This window comes from Mya arenaria, chromosome 14 (genome assembly GCF_026914265.1).
Source record: "Mya arenaria isolate MELC-2E11 chromosome 14, ASM2691426v1".
Lineage (NCBI taxonomy): Eukaryota > Metazoa > Mollusca > Bivalvia > Myida > Myidae > Mya > Mya arenaria.
Genome location: NC_069135.1, coordinates 22671880 through 22694873, shown reverse-complemented (window position 1 = coordinate 22694873; position 22994 = coordinate 22671880). Strand labels below are relative to the sequence as shown.

The 22994-nt window shown below is 37.8% G+C and overlaps 1 pseudogene; it reads left to right on the top strand.

Moving 5' to 3' along the window:
• LOC128215922 (reelin-like) overlaps window positions 1-22994 on the top strand; it is a 71888-nt pseudogene that overhangs the window by 38603 nt on the left and 10291 nt on the right.

The window sequence follows — 22994 nt, the reverse complement described above, 5'->3', positions numbered from 1 at the left end:
AAATTGAATCGACGTGAAATGGTTACGATTTGACAGGGTAAAGTGCAGTGCATTTTCCTATTTCTCACTGTTTTTTTTTTTATCCAAGAAAGTAATTTTGTTGGTAAACTCTCCAAATATGTAATGCCATTTTTCATTTCATTTCTGTTTTATGTTCAGTCAATGCGTTACTATCATGTTTATAAATCATGCATACTATTACGTTATTTATCTCATATGCTGCAGCATTATATTTATGGCTTACAAATATCATCAATTCAGTTGACTGACATGATACCTCAGAAGGATAAGTGTTTTGACAGGCACATATGCATCATTAATGCGTTCATTTCCAAGACGACGCTGCGTTTAGTCGAGCGCGCCGTCATACGACCGATTATATTTTAGGAAGTCATGGTCATCTATTCTTACCGTGAAATGTTTCGTATGTTTTCGTAAATTGAAGGAAATAAATTGCAAAGATACGAAATAACTTTCTCTATTAATTAAGAACATGGATCAGAATCTTTTATATAAATATCACATTCATCTAGTATAGCATTATCACCATAAGGTAATAAATAAACCTAATTGTATATGTTATGTGCGTCTGCTAACAACAACGTCGATGCATATTGGCGCAGTTATATGCGGTTTGGGCTTGTCATGGGTTGTGGCCTACCATATTCATAGACTGTTGGCAATAAGGTTTACCTCGAGTACTCGAAGGACCATGGAATTCATTGGAACCCCCACATCCTGCGAGTCGGTCCATCAGGGACGATTGATTTGACGCAGTATCGAGAATGGACAAGACGAACGATACCTCTTTCCGTTGCCACTTGGTAATTTTACAAAAAAAAATTCAAATTGTCATAATAGCTTACTTGAACAAAATATGCAGAACAGATCGAAATTAAGGTAGTCAAAAGAATGTCTTTGAATGCAGTGTTATACCAGAGGCGTACACCAATATGCCCTGGCGTATAAAACAAGTTTGGTTCTTCCGAAATGACAAGTGCTTTATTCTAAAAAAACGGATAAGGGGTAATAAATACATGTTTTGCTATACAAGTTAAAGTTTGTCATGATCCACTCAATGTTGGCATTCAAAATACATGAAAATGTTTCTTTCAAAATCTTCTTCTTGAAAAACAATATGTGCTGGAGATGACACCCTTCCCTTCCCACCACGTAAAACACATTGGGATTAAACCACAGAAAGACCTTCGAATATTGACATTTGTTTTTAAGTACAGGTGTACAATTCAAACTAATGACCCATGGTACGAGCAAACGCAGGGGTCATTATTGCTTAAAGCTGCAATCTCACAGATTGACAGTTTTGATATTTGAAGTTTTTGTCTCAGAATCAGATGATTTATTTCCGTATAAAGGTTGTCGCGATATACTATCGGAAGGCAACGTCAATATCTTTTGCAGAAAAGATAATGTGCGGATCCCTACTAAGCTTATTAGACGATATAGTCCCACCATTGACTCACACATATCGGAACGAGTGTATTTATTAAAGCCTTGAATCATTTCAACAACAAAGTGTTGAATTCTATTGATGATATCGAGATCCGATTACTTGAGGTAATTCCACAATACGCTTCCATACAAAATAGTTGGGATAATGGTTGTTATACATGCTTGTTGCAGGTAATGGAGTAATACCCTCGCCATGTAGTCAATATGAGGTTTATGATTCTATTTGGCCTTTTGACTATGGCATTGCGCCTGCTGCCCTTTTGGACTTCTAGAAATGTGCCAAGCATAAAGCCCCCAATCAAAGTTTATCAAAAACAACAAACCATTTTAAGAAGTCCTATGTGTAACTGGGATACTAAAGCTTGTAGAAGATGACATGTGAGATGCGCCAGGCAAAGTGCAAACAGTGTTGCATCACAGCCGTGCCCTTTTTTAGGAAACACATACTTTGTCATTGGGTGAAGGTTTTTAATGACCATTGGTTACGAGTAACAGATGTAATGTTTTCCCTTTTATCCATTGATAGTTTAGTTTATATTTATTTATATTAGCTCAATTCATAATAGCTGATAAAATCACACTTGTGTATGCTTCTTGGAAGAAATCAGTACATTGTCTTTCATGAGACGGCACGAGCGGATACACCTGGTTGGGATCGAACCCACAATCTCTGGGGTGTGAGACAGACACATACCACTACACCACTCTCACCCTGATAAAGATCGAGCTCATAATCTCTTGAGTGAAAGGCAGTCATCTATACCACTCCCACCTAGTGGTGATCAAACCCACAACCTGTTGAGTGAAAGGCAGTCATTTATAACACAAGACCAATCCCACCCTGGTGGTGATCAAACCCATGATCTCCTTAGTGAAAGGCAGTCATCTATACCACTGGATCACTCTCACCCTGGTGGGGATCAAACCCATGATCACCTGAGTGAAAGGCAGTCATCTATACCACTGGATCATCCTCACCCTGGTGGGGATCAAACCCATGATCTCCTTAGTGAAAGGCAGTCGTCTATACCACTGGATAACTCTCACCCTGGTTGGGATCAAACCCATGATCTTCTTAGTGAAAGGCAGTAATCTATACCACTGGATAACTCTCACCCTGGTTGGGATCAAACCCATGATCTTTTTAGTGAAAGGCAGTAATCTATACCACTGGATAACTCTGACCCTGGTTGGGATTAAACCCATGATCTTCTTAGTGAAAGGCAGTAATCTATACCACTGGATAACTCTCACCCTGGTTGGGATCAAACCCATGATCTCCTGAGTGAAAGGCAGTAATCTATACCACTGGATAACTCTCACCCTGGTTGGGATTAAACCCATGATTTTCTTAGTGAAAGGCAGTAATCTTTACCACTGGATAACTCTGACCCTGGTTGGGATTAAACCCATGATTTTCTTAGTGAAAGGCAGTAATCTATACCACTGGATAACTCTCACCCTGGTTGGGATCAAACCCATGATCTCCTGAGTGAAAGGCAGTAATCTATACCACTGGATAACTCTCACCCTGGTTGGGATTAAACCCATGATCTTATGAGTGAAAGGCAGTCGTCTATACCACTGGATAACTCTCACCCTGGTTGGGATCAAACCCATGATCTTCTTAGTGAAAGGCAGTCGTCTATACCACTGGATAACTCTCACCCTGGTTGGGATTAAACCCAAGATCTTCTTAGTGAAAGGCAGTCGTCTATACCATTGGATCACTCTCACCCTTGTGGGGGATTAAACCCATGTTCTTCTTAGTGAAAGGCAGTCATCTATACCACTGGATAACTCTCACCCTGGTTGGGATCAAACCCATGATCTTCTTAGTGAAAGGCAGTAATCTATACCATTGGATCACTCTCACCCTGGTGGGGATTAAACCCATGATCTTCTTAGTGAAAGGCAGTCGTCTATACCACTGGATAACTCTCACCCTGGTGGGGATCAAACCCATGATCTTCTTAGTGAAAGGCAGTCGTCTATACCACTGGATAACTCTCACCCTGGTTGGGATCAAACCCATGATCTCCTGAGTGAAAGGCAGTAATCTATACCACTGGATAACTCTCACCCTGGTTGGGATTAAACCCATGATCTTCTAAGTGAAAGGCAGTAATCTATACCACTGGATAACTCTCACCCTTGTTGGGATTAAACCCATGATCTTCTTAGTGAAAGGCAGTAATCTATACCACTGGATAACTCTCACCCTGGTTGGGATCAAACCCATGATCTTTTTAGTGAAAGGCAGTAATCTATACCACTGGATAACTCTGACCCTGGTTGGGATTAAACCCATGATCTTCTTAGTGAAAGGCAGTAATCTTTACCACTGGATAACTCTGACCCTGGTTGGGATTAAACCCATGATTTTCTTAGTGAAAGGCAGTAATCTATACCACTGGATAACTCTCACCCTGGTTGGGATCAAACTCATGATCTCCTGAGTGAAAGGCAGTAATCTATACCACTGGATAACTCTCACCCTGGTTGGGATTAAACCCATGATCTTCTGAGTGAAAGGCAGTCGTCTATACCACTGGATAACTCTCACCCTGGTTGGGATCAAACCCATGATCTTCTTAGTGAAAGGCAGTCGTCTATACCACTTGATAACTCTCACTCTTGTTGGGATTAAACCCATGATCTCCTTAGTGAAAGGCAGTAATCTATACCACTGGATAACTCTCACCCTGGTTGGGATCAAACCCATGATCTCCTGAGTGAAAGGCAGTAATCTATACCACTGGATAACTCTCACCCTGGTTGGGATTAAACCCATGATCTTCTTAGTGAAAGGCAGTAATCTATACCACTGGATAACTCTCACCCTGGTTGGGATCAAACCCATGATCCTTTTAGTGAAAGGCAGTAATCTATACCACTGGATAACTCTGACCCTGGTTGGGATTAAACCCATGATCTTCTTAGTGAAAGGCAGTAATCTTTACCACTGGATAACTCTGACCCTGGTTGGGATTAAACCCATGATTTTCTTAGTGAAAGGCAGTAATCTATACCACTGGATAACTCTCACCCTGGTTGGGATCAAACCCATGATCTCCTGAGTGAAAGGCAGTAATCTATACCACTGGATAACTCTCACCCTGGTTGGGATTAAACCCATGATCTTCTGAGTGAAAAGCAGTCGTCTATACCACTGGATAACTCTCACCCTGGTTGGGATCAAACCCATGATCTTCTTAGTGAAAGGCAGTCGTCTATACCACTGGATAACTCTCACCCTGGTTGGGATTAAACCCAAGATCTTCTTAGTGAAAGGCAGTCGTCTATACCATTGGATCACTCTCACCCTTGTGGGGGATTAAACCCATGATCTTCTTAGTGAAAGGCAGTCATCTATACCACTGGATAACTCTCACCCTGGTTGGGATCAAACCCATGATCTTCTTAGTGAAAGGCAGTAATCTATACCATTGGATCACTCTCACCCTGGTGGGGATTAAACCCATGATCTTCTTAGTGAAAGGCAGTTGTCTATACCACTGGATAACTAACTCTCACCCTGGTGGGGATCAAACCCATGATCTCCTTAGTGAAAGGCAGTCGTCTATACCACTGGATAACTCTCACCCTGGTTGGGATCAAACCCATGATATTCTTAGTGAAAGGCAGTAATCTATACCACTGGATAACTCTCACCCTGGTTGGGATCAAACCCATGATCTCCTGAGTGAAAGGCAGTAATCTATACCACTGGATAACTCTCACCCTGGTTGGGATTAAACCCATGATCTTCTAAGTGAAAGGCAGTAATCTATACCACTGGATAACTCTCACCCTTGTTGGGATTAAACCCATGATCTTCTTAGTGAAAGGCAGTAATCTATACCACTGGATAACTCTCACCCTGGTTGGGATCAAACCCATGATCTTTTTAGTGAAAGGCAGTAATCTATACCACTGGATAACTCTGACCCTGGTTGGGATTAAACCCATGATTTTCTTAGTGAAAGGCAGTAATCTATACCACTGGATAACTCTCACCCTTGTTGGGATTAAACCCATGATCTTCTTAGTGAAAGGCAGTAATCTATACCACTGGATAACTCTCACCCTGGTTGGGATTAAACCCATGATCTTCTTAGTGAAAGGCAGTAATCTTTACCACTGGATAACTCTCACCCTGGTTGGGATTAAACCCATGATTTTCTTAGTGAAAGGCAGTAATCTATACCACTGGATAACTCTCACCCTTGTTGGGATTAAACCCATGATCTTCTTAGTGAAAGGCAGTCGTCTATACCACTGGATAACTCTCACCCTGGTTGGGATTAAACCCATGATCTTCTTAGTGAAAGGCAGTAATCTTTACCACTGGATAACTCTCACCCTGGTTGGGATTAAACCCATGATTTTCTTAGTGAAAGGCAGTAATCTATACCACTGGATAACTCTCACCCTGGTTGGGATCAAACCCATGATCTCCTGAGTGAAAGGCAGTAATCTATACCACTGGATAACTCTCACCCTGGTTGGGATCAAACCCATGATCTCCTGAGTGAAAGGCAGTCGTCTATACCACTGGATAACTCTCACCCTGGTTGGGATCAAACCCATGATCTTCTTAGTGAAAGGCAGTCGTCTATACCACTTGATAACTCTCACTCTTGTTGGGATTAAACCCAAGATCTTCTTAGTGAAAGGCAGTCGTCTATACCATTGGATCACTCTCACCCTTGTGGGGGATTAAACCCATGATCTTCTTAGTGAAAGGCAGTCATCTATACCACTGGATAACTCTCACTCTGGTTGGGATCAAACCCATGATCTTCTTAGTGAAAGGCAGTAATCTATACCATTGAATCACTCTCACCCTGGTTGGGATCAAACCCATGATCTTCTGAATGAAAGGCAGTCGTCTATACCATTGAATCACTCTCACCCTGGTTGGGATCAACCCCATAATCTTCTTAGTGAAAGGCAGTCATCTATACCACTGGATAACTCTCACCCTGGTTGGGATTAAACCCATAATCTTCTTAGTGAAAGGCAGTAATCTATACCACTGGATCACTCTCACACTGGTGGGGGATTAAACCCATGATCTACTTAGTGAAAGGCAGTCATCTATACCACTGGATCACTCTCACCCTGGTGGGGATCAAACCCATGATCTCCTGAGTGAAAGGCAGTCACCGATACCACTGGATCACTCTCACCCTGGTGGGGATAAAACTCATGATCTCCTGAGTGAAAGGCAGTCGTCTATACCATTGAATCACTCTCACCCTGGTGGGGGATTAAACCCATGATCTACTGAGTGAAAGGCAGTCACCGATAACACTGGATCACTCTCACCCTGGTGTGGATCAAACCCATGATCTCCTGAGTGAAAGGCAGTCACCTATAGCATTGGATCACTCTCACCCTGGTGGGGATCAAACCCATGATCTCCCGAGTGAAAGGCAGTCACCGGTACCACTGGATCACTTTCTACCTGGTGCGTGAAAGGCAATCATCTATACCACAAGACCAATCCCACCCACTAACTTAACGGCATAGTTCCAAATGGCATTATAAACAGCGTTTGCTTGGATTTTTATGTACATTTATATACAATTTACATAACTTTCTTTCAACATAGACTGGCGAATCCTGCAAGCAAATCTAATCAAACATACATTCCAAAACAGCCGTATTTTATACAGTTGTGTAATTCAATTTGTGCAATGTGTTCTTATTTCCTAATAAAAACGCCCCCCCCCCCCCCAAAAAAAAAACACAAAACAAAAAAAAAAACACACACACACAAGAAAAAACAAAAACAAACACAAACCCATAGACTGGCACTTAACTGAAAGAGGATGAATTCATAGATACCATGAACGTGATGTCATGCTCAGATCTTTTTTAAAGCTGACAATGTTGACATCTTTGTTGTTAACTTTAAAATCGTTAGTGCATTGGACGGTTTATGGATACACTTTTGATCTACAATATTTCTAACAAGATTTAAGACACATGTTTCAGCTGTATTTGTTAGGCAAAGTACATCATTATATATGTAACCTTTAAAGGTAAACAACGATGCCGTTAACCAGTTGTTCTGAACAATCGGCTCGGGCCTCTGTGTTATATTTTCAGTGTACATTGGACATTGCCATAAGGAATGTTATGGTCATGGAAAATGTTTGAACGGTATTTGTAGGTTAGTTCTTGAAAACATAATGTTCCATTGTTATAATGCATGCATAACAGGCTTACCTGTTTATCCAGCCTGTCTGTTTTTCAACGAAAAGAGTTGAAGGTATTGCCACAATCTTGTGAAGTTGTTACATTAGGTTCATATAAAATGACAAACCTTAGCCGAACTAAACATTAGGTTTACGTTGCACGATGGCAGAAGGGAAAGTGAGCAAATAACCAAGAAGTGCTAGCGTGCTTAATGAAATTTGATCTCCTTTCCTTCTGCGTTCATGCAATGTAAAACAAGAAAAACATGTGATTAATCATTAAATGAAGTCCTTCTATACATTATATTTGCCATGTTGAATATTGAAATGTACTAAGAGTTTCTTTGTATGTATTTTGAAAAAGGCATTGATCCTGAACGTCAGTAAAGTAAAATGTTAAATTAAGGGATCAACCTAAAAATGTTTATGATAATTAAAATTTACAATAATTTACTGTTATTATAATTTACTGTTAGTATTGAATTTATTTCATATTTTTTACCCTGTAAGTACTGAATTTATTCGGAAGTTGACTCTAAGTGCCACACAGATGTATAAAACCATTAATGTAAAATTTCTTAAAAGAATAAAGTATCGTAAAATATATCAGATGTGACATCGGATACACTGAAAAATTATGCCGGAAACAAGTGGCGGCGCAAAACCCTGCTATTCTTTGAGGGAACCCAGCACTGGGGTGGAACACATTGTTGGTGCCAGTCTAAGTTATGACTGCGATGTCGTGTCAACTGGGAAAGCCGCTGTGTTTAATCAAGATGGCCGTCGAAAGTTTGTCACGGCCGATTTGAACACAACTAGCACAATGTAAAAACAAAGGATTTTTGATTTTGTTATCATTATTTGGGCATTTCAATAATTTCATACTTTTTTTAAAATACTACATGTAGTTATGAACAACTAATATTTGGTTATGTATTGCTGCATTCTGTCCTTTCTTTGTAGCAAGCTTTTACCTTCTATGGAGACCTGGGGCGATATTCATAAAACTTTCATTTCCTAACTTAAGTATTTTTTTCTTATTTAAGTATCGTTTTAGTCATATGAAATAGAAAATAAAACATTTTCAAAAGGCATTTTTCTTATTGACCTCAGTCATCGATATTATACTTTTTTATGAACAAGCCCGAATTCTTAAACTTTTGCTTGGCATCAAGTTTTTGAACAAGCCCTGCTATATAAAATTCAGAATTTATACAAGCCTGAAAAACATTTTACCAGTGTAGGGCTTGAGGGCTTGTGCTAATTTTTACCACTGCTGACCTTACTGAAAAAGCCTATACTTAAATGGTAAAAACACTTATCCATTACTTTATGTTTGATTATGAAATATTTAAGAAATCACCAAAGGTAAGGAAATGACTTAAGATGCTGTATGAATACGGCCCCTGTATGACTGCACACTCCTGCCTTCGTAGTATTGAACGCTTAAAATAATCCTTATCACTGTGTATTTCAATGTTCACTCAAACTTTCCAGGTATCTCCAGTTTAACATTCGGGTTGGCAGCAACTCCCCAGTGTCAGCATGCCCTGCTCCAGAAAAGGCTTAAGAACTTGTGCTGCTGGACTAAAGCTGCAATGGCGGGATTTCCTGGCATCTCCTGAACATCTTTGATTATCGAACAGCCATGTAAGCCAGCCAATTATAGCAAATAACTAATATTCCTATTGGGATTTAAAAAAAAAATCTGATTAAAAGAGCTGATGAACCTTAAAATTTTGAAACAGTACATTTCCCTGAATATTCACTTCTTCTCCCTAAGAATTTGGAAAAATAACAGTTATTTAATGAAATGAAAAAAATTATCAGAGGCTTGATGAATTATTGCCGGAATTGTTAAAGATGAAGTTTACTTATAAAAGCATGTTAGGCGGACCAGAGGTGAGAGGGATGCTTAAATCATGCTCTAAAAACATGACAGTATTGTTTTATTGTAGAACTCTGTAGAATAATGATTTCCTCACTACTTAATATTTTTGCCACAGGGCAGACTCAGTAGACTAACCACAATCTGCCCAAAACGAGGGTTGTAAATTCCGCTGGTGGCAACCGGAACACTCTGGCTACCATCAAGACGTCTGGGCACATGATGACATCAGTCTTAATGACTAATTGTTTAATACACAACGTCTTGATATGAATGAATTGGTCGATGATGGCGATCATCTGTCGGTTACCCAGTGCCGGTTGTCTGATAGCTATTGCAGAAAGATGAAAACTATAAGGTTCGTTTAGTTGTTGCTTTTTGGGTTTTAAAGAATCTCGCTTATATTCCATATAATGGTCAACATTATATTTTGTCTGATGTGAAGGCAGTTATTTTTTTCAAGTTTACCTATTCATTTATTTCAGGAAATCAACAGTCAGCCATTATTGATTTTTATCAGGTGAAGCGGTAGATATGAATAGTGGCTGGTCCAGTTATTGGGAAGTTTAATCAATATAATGTATACGACTCAAAACTTTGTTGGAATGTTCTTAAACAAAATAAATGGTTATGCCACTGCGTCGCATCAAACCATTTATTTTTGCAAATACAAACTAACAATTTTCTTAAACCATAAATGTGAATGTTAAATGTAAATGCAAAAGCTTATTTCGATGATAAAACTGATCAACAAAAAGTTTTAATTCAAGTTCTATTGTAAGGAATTCTTTATGAATTTGATTGTAAATGCCCTTTTAATGTAAAGCATTAGTTTAGGCTTAAATTTACAAATTTCTGTTTCTCATTCTGAAAAAGAGATGATAAACTTAAACATCGCTATTTATTAAACATCATGTCTTGTTATGTTTTCTACATCTTACAATAGTTTTTGTTAAAAGGTATGCATTTGACTTTTTATTTCCCAATGTACAGGAAGCTTGAATTGAAAGAAAAGGATAAAATATGTTATTATTCAAGTTTGTCATGATTTACTTAAAAATCATTAGATAAACAAGTCTTTTTTGTTGGTTAAATCTGTAATGAGGTAATATAAGTTATTTTCAAATCCAGCTTCATAGGAAAACCATCGAATGACGATGAGCGTCTGCTAACAACAGAGTCGATGCACATTGGCACAGGCTATATAATGCAGTTTCAGTTTGTCATGGGTTGTGGCCTACCATATTCTGAGACTGTTGATAATAGAGTTTACCTTGAGTACTCGACGGATCATGGAATCCATTGGAACCTTGTGATCGAGCCGTGCCTACCCCCGGCACCCTGCGAGTCGGTGCATCAGGGGACGATGTACGATTGGACCCAGTTTCGAGAATGGACAAGAATAACAATAGCACTTCCTGTTGCCACCTGGTAATTTGATAGCTCTTATTTTTCAAATTATCATCATGGCATGCACTGACTCAATATGCAAAACAGATAGAAAAGAAGCATGTCAGAAAATACTGCCTTTATTCTGCAGTGTTGGACCAGCGGCGTACCTAGGCATACAAATCAAATTTGGTTACCCCAAAGTACTTTCAGGGACTTGCTCATATTTTTGGACTAAAAAATATCACAGATATGCATCTCAAACACTTATATTGTAACTATTTTCCCCTTTGATACCAGAAAAAAAATTCAATCATAGTATAAAACATATTGTGGTTTTAGTGGGTCTGTCAGCCCATGCCTGTCATGTCAAGAAAAATAGAAATTTAACATCTTAACCACAAGGCCTTCAGGATATTTTTAAAAGTTGATGAATATTTTGACCTTTTAAGAGTTCATTGATAACATCACATGATAATGTCAATTAATAAATAAGGCTACAAGGAATAACTGAATCCTGTTATTTATGCTACTCAAAATTGTGATATTTGAGCATATATCAACATTTGCTGAAGGGTTCCAGCTGCCCGTATCTTAGTTTTAACACTCCTAATTGTTTGCCACACTACAATTTGTCATAAATATTTTACAAAGCATGACTTGATGGGCGATTTCCTTTAAATCACCAATACATACTGAAGCCTAAGCGGTGGTATATACATGTTGTATTTTACCGAAGTTATAGTTTGTCATAATTTCACTCAATGTAGGCATTGTATCAAAGTGCTTGACAATCGTGCTTTCATAATTTTATTCTTGAAACAAAATGTGTGGGAGAAGACACTCTTCTTTCTCTGTACACATAAAATACATTGTAATAAAAGCCCTGTGTGATCTTCACATAATTATTGGCATCTGGTTTATGTGTACAGGTGATCAATTCAAAATGCTTCTGGTACGTCCCTGTACACAGGAACTGTTTTCCATACGAATCTGCTGAACCATCTACTTACTTACGTAATGAGTCCAAATGAACGAGTTATTTGTTTTGAGTTAAAGTCCAATTTTCAAAGAGAAATGAAAAGTATTACTTTTAAAGCTTTCTCGGAAGCTGACTAAAATACTAATGTATCCTGAAATAGACATTTATTGTAACAATTACTGTTTTCTTGTGCCTACAGTCCCAGAATGTTATTTATAAAGCATCGTAAGTCATTTCCAAACTTAAGTCACTTTCCTAATTTAAAAATCTCATTAGTTATATGATATAAAAACTTCATGATTTATGAAATACATTATTTTCATTGACCTTATTCATAAAACATATATACAAAGCTTAGGCCTGATTGTAACTCCATTGTCTTCCCTTTCAAGAAACTTTGAACAAGGTTTAAATACAATGAACCCGACACTTGGCCTTTCCCTATTCTCATATTTGACAACAGTACTTCAATGTTTGCTTGACTTTACCACGGTACTTTTGAATGCAAAAAAATACTGGGGAACTTTCAAATGCTAAAATTTACAAGAAATTTTGAATGCATAAAGTAATCAAGAAACTTCAAATGCTTAAATTTACTGGGGAACTAAATAAATAATAAATAAAAATGAATATTCAAATTTACCAGGGACCTTTCGAAGGCAATAATTTAACAAGGAATTATTTAATTCTAAAATTATTAAGATTAACTGGCTCTTTAAGTTTCCTAAACAAGGTCCCGACTTCATAATATTTATTGATTACATTCAGAATGAGGTAAGACCAAATGTTCAGAATTTGCTTTGCTTTCCTGTGAAAATCATGTACGGATATCCAAAGCTCGGGATTTGTTGATTTTTTTGTTTGACAGGCTGTCAATGTGATATATATATTAGGCGCTGAAAACCAAATTCCTTTATAATATTGTTTCCTTCCCATATCGGGTCACCTAAATCATAACCCCTTTAGTTGTATTTTTTGAGAGGTTTATCATCAAGATTTCAACCATGCCACTGATAATGAAATATCACTGACACATGGGATGTGGCATGACTTGGCATTGAACAACAATACTTCAATTCTAATAACCCATATCTTATTACTCTCATTTGAATTAATATTTCTAGGGGTCCCTCAACAAGATTTCAACTACGTCAGTCATATTGGACGAACACTGACACCTGGGGTGTGGCTAGACTCTACATTGGACAGCAGTGCCCCAACATGTGTCATGAACATGGCCAATGTAATGAGGGTACCTGTATGTAAGTTGTTTGTTACAATCATATAATTTTACATACAGTGTATGTGTGCCAGTTAGTTGTATCAACCTTAGATGTGTACAATTCATTGTGTTTCATATACATTTCCATAAAAATGGTGTCAAAACATGAGCGAGTCCCTAAAAAAAATCCAAATTAACACTATTCATATTTAGATGTGATGAAGGCTATGAAGGGACAGATTGTCAACCTGCAACCCACTTGAACGACAAAATGCTTGCCGATTTTGGGATTCGATACGAGCCCGATCATGATTTTGAGCATGTTCGAGGTGGGAAAGTTGTCCATAGCAACCAGGGGTGCGGAACAATACATTCTGATGAATCAATGTACTGCTTTGATGTAAGTCTTAGGTCAAAGTTAAATAAAAAATTCTAATCCTGAGCTGGTATTTATAAAGCATCTTAAGTCATTTCCTAACTTAAGTCACATTTTAACGTAGTTATTGCATTGGTCATATGATGTAAAACTAAATAGGTAAGTCATTTTCATAATTAAATAATTTCTTTGGTCATGGGATGTAATAACATTATAATTTTTGAAATACATTATTCTCATTTACATTATTGAAAAAAACAAAAGAATTTAATGTTAAAAGCTCTTAAACATTTCTTTAAAGTTGACTATTGAAAAAATATATTAAGAAATGGACATAAGTTAGCAAAAGACTTAAAATGGTTGATGAATGCAACGCAAAATTTCTTTGCAATGCCCTTGTTGAATACAACCCAAAATTTCTTTGCAATGCCCTAGTTGAATACAACGCAAAATTTCTTTGCAATGCTCTTGTTGAATACAACCCAAAATTTCTTTGCAATGCCCTTGTTGAATACAACCCAAAATTTCTTTGCAATGCCCTTGTTGAATACAACCCAAAATTTCTTTGCAATGCCCTTGTTGAATACAACCCAAAATTTCTTTGCAAAGCCCTTGTTGAATACAACCCAAAATTTCTTTGCAATGCCCTTGTTGAATACGACCCAAAATTTCTTTGCAATGCCCTTGTTGAATACAACGCAACATTTCTATGCAATGCCCTTGTTGAATACAACCCAACATTTCTTTGCAATGCCCTTATTTATACTATAATCTTAATATAAAAAATATGGCTTGGAAGTTTTAAATGGTATTTTTATCTTTTGTAGTCTTATACCAATGAACACAAAATCATAATAAAAACATATTAATTTAATATTGTGTTTATCAGAATGGTGTGCGAGAGCTCATCACCAAAGACATGGACACGCGCCGTTCCGACTACCTTCAGTTTTATCTTCGTGTGGGCGGGGGTGGGGCTGACTGCAACGGGGGTGAACATCGATCCCATGGTGTTATTGTACAGTACTCAAACAATGGCGGGGTGACTTGGACACTTTTAGATGAGCTGGAAGGAACTATGTATGGTAAACCAAGGTACTGGTAGAAGTTAACAAAATGTGAAAATAAAGTGTTTGCAGACATATGTATGTTATAGTGATGCACACACAGCCCGAGTTATTGAAACTATAAGATAAGTTTGGCTAAAACAGTTGACCACAATCTTGTTAGAAATACTGCAGATCGCAATGTATCCATTATTTCTTAACTTACTAATTCATATCAACACAGACTCGTGTCCAATGACCTCCCTACCGAGGCTCGTACACCAAGCACGGGATTCCGGTAGTGGCAGCCCCAACATGCAGGCAAAGGGCACGACCAATGGGCAGTAGACGAGATACACCTTGGACAGTACGAAAATCTAAGACTGCTAGAAGATGACTTCAATGTAAGAAGCCTGTTTTATTTTTAGCTGTTGTGTTTTTATACCCCCAACAAATGAAGTTTGCAGGGGTACGTACATTGGAGTCACGCTACGGTTGTTCGCTCGGTTGGTCAGTTGCAATTTTCCTTGTCCAGAGGATAACTTGATAACTACAGGATGTAATTTAATAAAACTTCATACCATGGTGAAACACAATGAGATAAAGTGCAGTGGATACGAGCCATAACTCTATTTCAGCCTATCATAGAGTAATTGCCATTCTTACTTTTTTATCCAGTGCATAACTTGAAAACTATTTGATGGAATTTAATTAAACATCATACAATGGTAAAGCACAATGAGAGGAACAAGTGTTGTGTACAAGAACCATAGCTTCTTAATTACTCAATGGATTTTAATTTTACAACACACTTCCTTTAAGCATGATAAGTGCAAATACAGTTTACCATATCCCCAGAGTTATGGCCTCTTCTCAAATAAATTCTTTGCCATTCCTGTATCCAGGCAGCATTCGGGAGTATTCATCACTCCTTTGACAGCTCTAAGTTAAAGAGATATTGTGATAGCCTAAATGTTGTAGTCCTGTCTGCATCATGATGTACAAACGTATCCCTTGGCCATAAATAGAGAATAATTGTTTGTTTCAATGTAAGTGTATAGTGTGAAATAACAACAACAGCAACAGTTTCTGGTTATGTTGTTTTTGATAATTATTATATATACATGTATATTTTATATGTTATTATATAAATGATATGATGTGTCTTTCAGTTAGTAACCTCATCATAAGCATTAAGGGGGGGGGGGGGGAGAACCTAATCATATGCATTTCCTGCAATCATATAAAATTTTATATTGTGTCAATGTCAGAGAACAAAAGTAATAAAATACTTCGCAAATGGACCAAATTGTCTTCAGGTAGTACCCCCAAACCACTTGCCAACATTTAAAACCATATCAATTTCGGTATCAAGGGAGGAATGCATTTTAAAGATTGTGCCCCTAAGTTATTCCCCCTGTAACTTCAATTCCTGGATCTGTCTCTGTAATATTCTTTGTATATGTTCTGTGGAATGGAAAACAACATTTTGAGAGAAAAAACTTTGTTTTATAGATGAACAATAACAAAGATTTAAAAACTTCTTTCATTAACAGTTGCATCAACACTATGGTAAACTAGTAAAGAAATAGTACTGTGATAATTATCAACATGATACAGATAGGGAATGGACGGTAGAAACTTTGGACCTTGGTACCAGATTATCAGCAGGTTTCTTTATATGAAAACCGAATATCAAGCTGCATAATAAATATGAAATTAGAATAATAAGTACTGTCTTTTAGCTAAGAAACCATGTTGTTAAAAAAATTATCGTTTGTCAAAAGAAAAGATGAAATACTGTCTTTGTTCACGTAATCTGATAATATGACATCAATTAAAAAAAAACATTTTTTTTTGGCTGTAATGTGTAGTTCATTTCTATTTGTTATTGGGTACGGGGCACTAAAATTGTTCACGAATTCCAGCCAAAACCTACAAGGCCCATGGGTATCAGGAAGCTGTCCAAACCCTTGATACAGAGCTATATACATTGAAGTTAAAAGTTTTACACATATATCAAACATACACACGGAAGATTTGAAAATGAACATAGATCATAAAATTGTTTGATAGTCAGATTTCATTTAATGTTGAATTCTCTTTCACCTAGTGACGGGTTATTGTGAAATTTAAGTAAGTAAAATTATTTTCATTGTCACAATGTCAATATCCTTATTTATAAAAATATATTAACAAACCTTAATCGAAATAAATTTGATTTGCAGAAAAAATAAAATTAAAAACTTAAATAAATACATTTCATGTTTCATTGATGGTGTGCATGATGTAATGCATTTTTCTTTTAATCCCTTCTAGAAATTGTGTTAACATCTTTTACTACATAGGGGATTCTTTTTTCTCATAATTTCTGGAAAGTTATTCTAGCGCAAACACTGAAAGTTCATTTTGATTTCCTCCAACAATTAAATTGCTTGTTTGACTGTCGAAACATACTGACAATGTACTGCTGAGTCCATTTTTCTCTGTGGCCACTGTGGTAAGTTTGTGTTTGCCGTCCTTGTCCACCTGGGTCACTTTCTTGGAAGTATTAGAACAGACAAACACATGTCCTCTACCACTAACAAAAACTGAATATGGGCATTTAAAGTCCGGGTCCTGAAGAGTTGACAGAATGTTCCCACTTGTGTCAATGGTGATCAGCTTGTGATGAGCTGAAGCAGGAATGTAGATTTTGGTTTCATCACTGCTCACTGTGAATCTGTTCACTGTGACCCTGGCACTTTTGTCTTCGTATATCTTTTTCACCAGCTGACCTGACATTGTGTACTGGTAAATTGCTGTCCAGGATCCTACATAGAGGTTACCATTGTGGTGAGAAATACCTATACAATCATGTGGAAATGTCATCTTCCTTGAAACAGTCAGTGTACTACCTGCCACTGTGATGTAATGGACACTTTTGTCATTGAGAGTTACAGCTGCCTCATATCCTGCAATGTGACATAGATAGTAAAGATTAGCAGGGAGGTCATATGTGGCTATCCCCTGATACTGGGAGTTCAGTAGCTTCAAGTTGTTGTTTCTGCTGTCTGTGATGAGGATCTCTCCTCCAGGCAGCTTACACATATCATTTATGTAACAGGTGTTTTTATCACTTGGCATTTTAACAGTGTATTGTGATCTGGCTTTTATCTTAAACACATGCGATATGTCACATTCATTAAGCAGGTCTTTGCTTGAGAATGTTATGATTTTGCCTAAAACCTTGAAAGGAACTGTTCAATCCTGGGATCAGCCTGGAATGTGAGGGTTGTGTCAGGCTTGATTGAAAGTTCTTGTAGCAGGCTCTCTGCATCACTCATCTTGTCCTTGCATTTCTTGTATGCTATGTAGGAGATGTTGTCATCTTGCTGGGATTGGATGGTGTTTAGGTAAGTTTTGAGTTTGTCTGTGAGCTTTGTGCATTTGTCAATGTCGTCCTGAAGGAAATCATCTGCCTCATGGAGCTGGTTTTCTAAGATGTCTTTTGTCTTTTTCTCTATATCATCAAACTTGTCAATCACATTCTTCCTCAGTGATTGTATTTCGGCAAGTATTTTCTTTCCAGAATATTTCAGAGACTGTTTGTTGTGTGTTCTTTTCTTGGTGATTCCTTGAAGTCTGGTAGTGATAGTATCAACATCAGCAGGCAGTTTCTTGAAGTCTATTTGTGTCTTTAGTCCTTTAGCCAGGTCTGGAATGTGTTTGATGCTCTGGCACATTCTGAAAGTTAAAAGCAGTATTAATTGGTTTAAGCTTATAAGATGCAATGATAACAATTGTATTTTGTATGCTATATATGTTAATATGTTACGAAAATGTGATAATAACGAAAGTAATTGGCTTTCAAATATTAAAGAAATGCTTCGGCAAACTGGTTTTAATGATGTGTGGTTATTTAGGGACTCGGTAATAAATGTTAAATGCTTTATTGCTCAATTTAGATTAAGGCTTAAAGACATTTATACTACCCAATGGAGGGAAACAGTGAACACTTCAAGCGGATTATCGTTATATCGTGAAATAAAGACTGTCTTTGAAATAAGTGATTATTTAGCAGTGTTAGACAACTTTAAGCACAGACAAGCTATTTCAAAAATGAGATTGAGCTCACATAAGCTAAATATTGAAAGGGGCAGATACACACGAATACCAAGACAAGATAGAAAATGTGAACTATGTAACAGGAACGATATTGAAGATGAATATCATTTTATGATTGTATGTGATGTATATAGTGACTTAAGGAGAGACTATATCCCTCCGTATTATACAAACAGGCCTAGCATGTTCAAATTTGTTAAACTACTAAATGTAAAGAGTAAACAGCTCCTGCATAAAATAGCTGTATATATTATTAAAGCCTCTAAATTAAGAGATACTATTATTAATATTGTGCAATAGAATATTGTATCATTTCCTTCTCTCGTGTAATTATATGAGATGAAATGCATGTTTTGGTAATAGTATTGTGTGCCATTCTTTGTGTATGTGTACATTTGTGATCTATTAACATGTAAATGATGATAAGCTGTATATGCTTAATTCTTAATAAAATTATGTTATGTTATGTTATGTTATGTTATGTTATGTTATTAATTACTATATTACTTTCGTACTTATTTCATTTTTTTAATTTTAACCAACACAGTGGGCAATCATTGGAGCCACAATACTTTGTTTTGCGTTGAAAATGCTTCAATGCGTCTTTTTTTGTAGTGCCAATGAGTAGTAAATGGAAGTAATTTGTGAGTATGGTCTCTTATTTTTATGCCCCCCTTCGAAGAAGAGGGGTATATTGCTTTGCACATGTCGGTCGGTAGGTTGGTAGGTCGGTCCGTCGGTGGACCAAAGCTTGTCCGAGTGATAACTCAACAATTCCTGGACGTATGGTCATCAAACTTGACATGAAGGTTGGGCCCGACCAGTAGATGACCCCTATTGATTTAAGGGCTCAACGGTTCAAAGGTCAAGGTCACAGTGACCTTTAATGGAAAAATAATTTCAAGCTTGTCCGAGTGATAACTCGACAATGCATGCACCCATGGCCCTCATACTTGACTTGGAGGTTGGGCCTGACCAGTAGATGACCCCTATTGTTTTTAGGGGTCATTGGGCCAAAGGTCAAGGTCAGAGTGACCTTGAATGGTTAAAGGATGTCCCAGTCAAAACTCAACAATGCATGCACCCATGGCCCTCAAACTTGACTTGGAGGTTGGGCCTTACCAGTAGATGACCACTATTATTTTTGGGGGTCATCGGGCCAAAGGTCAAGGTCACAGTGACCTTGAATTGTAAAAGGTTGTCCGTGTGATAACTCGACAATATCTGCACCCATGGCCCTCAAACTTGACTTGGAGGTTGGGCCTGACCAGTAGGTGACCCCTATTGTTTTTGGGGTCAACGGGCCAAAGGTCGAGGTCACAGTGACCTTGAATGGTAAAAGGTTGTCTGAGAGATAATTAGACTATGCCTGCACCCATGGCCCTCAAACATGACTTAGAGGTTAGGCCTGACCAGTAGATGGCCCCTATTTATTTAAGGGGCCAAAGGCCAAGGTCACAGTGACCTTGAATGGTAAAAGGTTGTCCATGTGATAACTTGACAATGCCTGCACCCATGGCCCTCAATCCTGACTTGGAGGTGCCTGACCAGTAGATGACCCCTATTGTTTTGGGGGGTCATTGGGCCAAACATCAAGGTCACAGTGACCTTGAATGGTAAAAGGTTGTCTGAGTGATAATTAGACAATGCCTGCACCCATGGCCCTCAAACATGACTTGGAGGTTAGGCCTGACCAGTGGATGGCCCCTATTGATTTTAAGGGTCATTGGGCCAAAGGTCAAGGTCACAGTGACCTTGAATGATAAAAGGTTGTCTGAGTGATAACTCAAAAATGCCTGCACCCATGGCCTTAAACCTTGACTTGGAGGTTGGGCCTGACCAGTAGATGACCCCTATTGATTTTAGGGGTCAAAGGTCAAGGTCACATTGATCTTGAAAGCAAACTCGACCTATGGTCATCAAACTTGACATGAAGGTTGGGCCTGACGAGTAGATGACCCCTCTTGACTTTGGGGGGTCATTGGGTCAAGGTCACAGTAACCTTTAACTCAAAAAAGTTAACAAATCTTCTCCCAGTGATATCTCAACAATGCCTGAACCTATGATAATCAAACTTGACATGGAAGTTGGGCCTGACCAGGAGATGGCCCTTATTGATTTTTGGAGACATTGGGTCAAAGGTCAGGTCACAGTGACCTTGAACGAAAAAAGCTTGTCTGTGTGATAACTTGTCAATGCCTGCACCCATGGCCCCAAAATCGAAATTTAGATTTTGGTGACCAGCTGATGACTCCTATGGATTTTGATGTTAAAGGTTATGGTCATAACACACTCTATCCTCACACTTTGAATGATCATAATCTTAAAACTGCCTCAATGGCATCCAATGCCAGTGACAATTCAGCTGTCATTTCGGTCAATGCATATTTCATTCAATTGTCCATATAATCCTGACAACATGGCGCTCAGTGGAGGGCATAATTTTTGACAAACATCTCTTGTTTATTTTCAGAGGGGAATGGAGTTCAACCTTAGATTGACTATGTTTTGTGTTAAATGTAAAACGTTCTGCATATATTTCTCACACCGACGGGCTGGCCCTCAACTGAGAGGGGTGACACTAACACAAACAAACACTTTACTTTATCAAGATCTAGCAAGTAATACAAGTTCTGAATGATCATATTGTGATATTTGTTTATTCTGATGAAATGCTAACAAATCTATAAACTGAGTCTATGACAGTTTTTAATGTAGAATTATTAAATATATTATAAAACAGTTTAATTTGTGAGTAAGACAGACACAAATATAACAACAAAGCACATACTGGCCCTCACAGAGAAGTTCAAGCTTCTTGTCACCATGTTTGTCACATCTCAATGGGGAACAGTCATTCATACCCCACTACTGATTGGTTTAAACTTACCTGTGTGTAAGGGAGACACAAATGGGGCAACAAAGCTTGTCATGATCCTCGCAGAGCAGCTCAAGCTTCTTGTCACCATGTTTGTCACATATCTCTATGGGGCTCAGTCCTGCATACCCCACCCACTTGCTCACATCTTGTCTTCCAAGCACTGAATGTGTCCTGAACAGTTTGTTGTGTAACTGTACACAGTTGTTGCAGTAATATTTCTTGCACTCATCACAGAAGAAATGTGCCTCATTATTTAATCCATCATCTTTACATGGAGAGCATGCAAAGTCATGAATCAAATCAGAAGTCAGATGAACAGAGGAACTGAAATTGGAAGCCATTTTTAGTCAGACATGATAAACCTAAAATATGATCGTACATGGTAAATTATATTTCTGTGTTCTAATATATAACTCGTAACTACATGTACTAGTCATATGATGAACAAACCAATTAGATAACATAGTCATCACCTGATGAGTTATAGATAACCTACAATAAATTATCCTAAATTATCTGTCACTGAATTTTTTTTTTAGTATTACCAGCCATGTCAGCAGTTTTACAGGAGCATGATAGCACAGTTTAAAAATTGTATATACATATGTAGTCTGTATGGTTTCTGCCTCTGTAAATGTATGCTGCCTTCTGTTTATCTATATGCAGCCTGTCTTAGTCTATGCTTGTCCTGGGTGTGTGATCATGGCCTGGTGCTGGGAGATTTAAACATAGAAGGCTTAGAATCAGCAAAAACTAATTTTTCTTTGTCATACTTACAGGGCTCAGTGGAACCTGTTGATTCTGGTGTGTGGCAGACGGCTACAGGAGGGGTGATCGGAAAGTACTGCAACTCCAGAAACCCTGTTCTCGTATTGGCCAACCAGGAGTCTGACAAGAGGGTCGTTACGAAAGATCTCAATCTAAAAGTTGAGGACGTCATTCAGTTTAAGGTCTGAATTTTTATATGGTCCATATTTAAAAAAAAGTCTAGTTAATGTCATAGTCTTGAAGTCAGCGTGTGAATTACTTTCAGATAGTTTTCAAAATATTTAGTACACATAATACCAATGACAATATGCCTTTGGGGAAATGAAGCAAACGGGCATTAGATGGCATCAACCTGCAATGCACTTGTTTTCAGTTGGTACAAAATGAATATTTTATTTGTTCTTTAGATAAAGCTCATCTTTATATCTGTCTTTGTACCGTTGTCAGTATCTCTGTTATTTTTGTTGTTGTTGTTGTTGATGTGCAAAATTCAATCTTGTCCTAACTCAGAAACTGAAGATATTCGAATAAAACTCAGTACAATTGTTGCCAAAGACAATTCTTACATGTAAAGCAAGCCTCATGACTTTAGATTTAATAGTTGTAGAATTATACCTCTTTTAAATGCTTGTTCATATAATGAGACTTTTTGA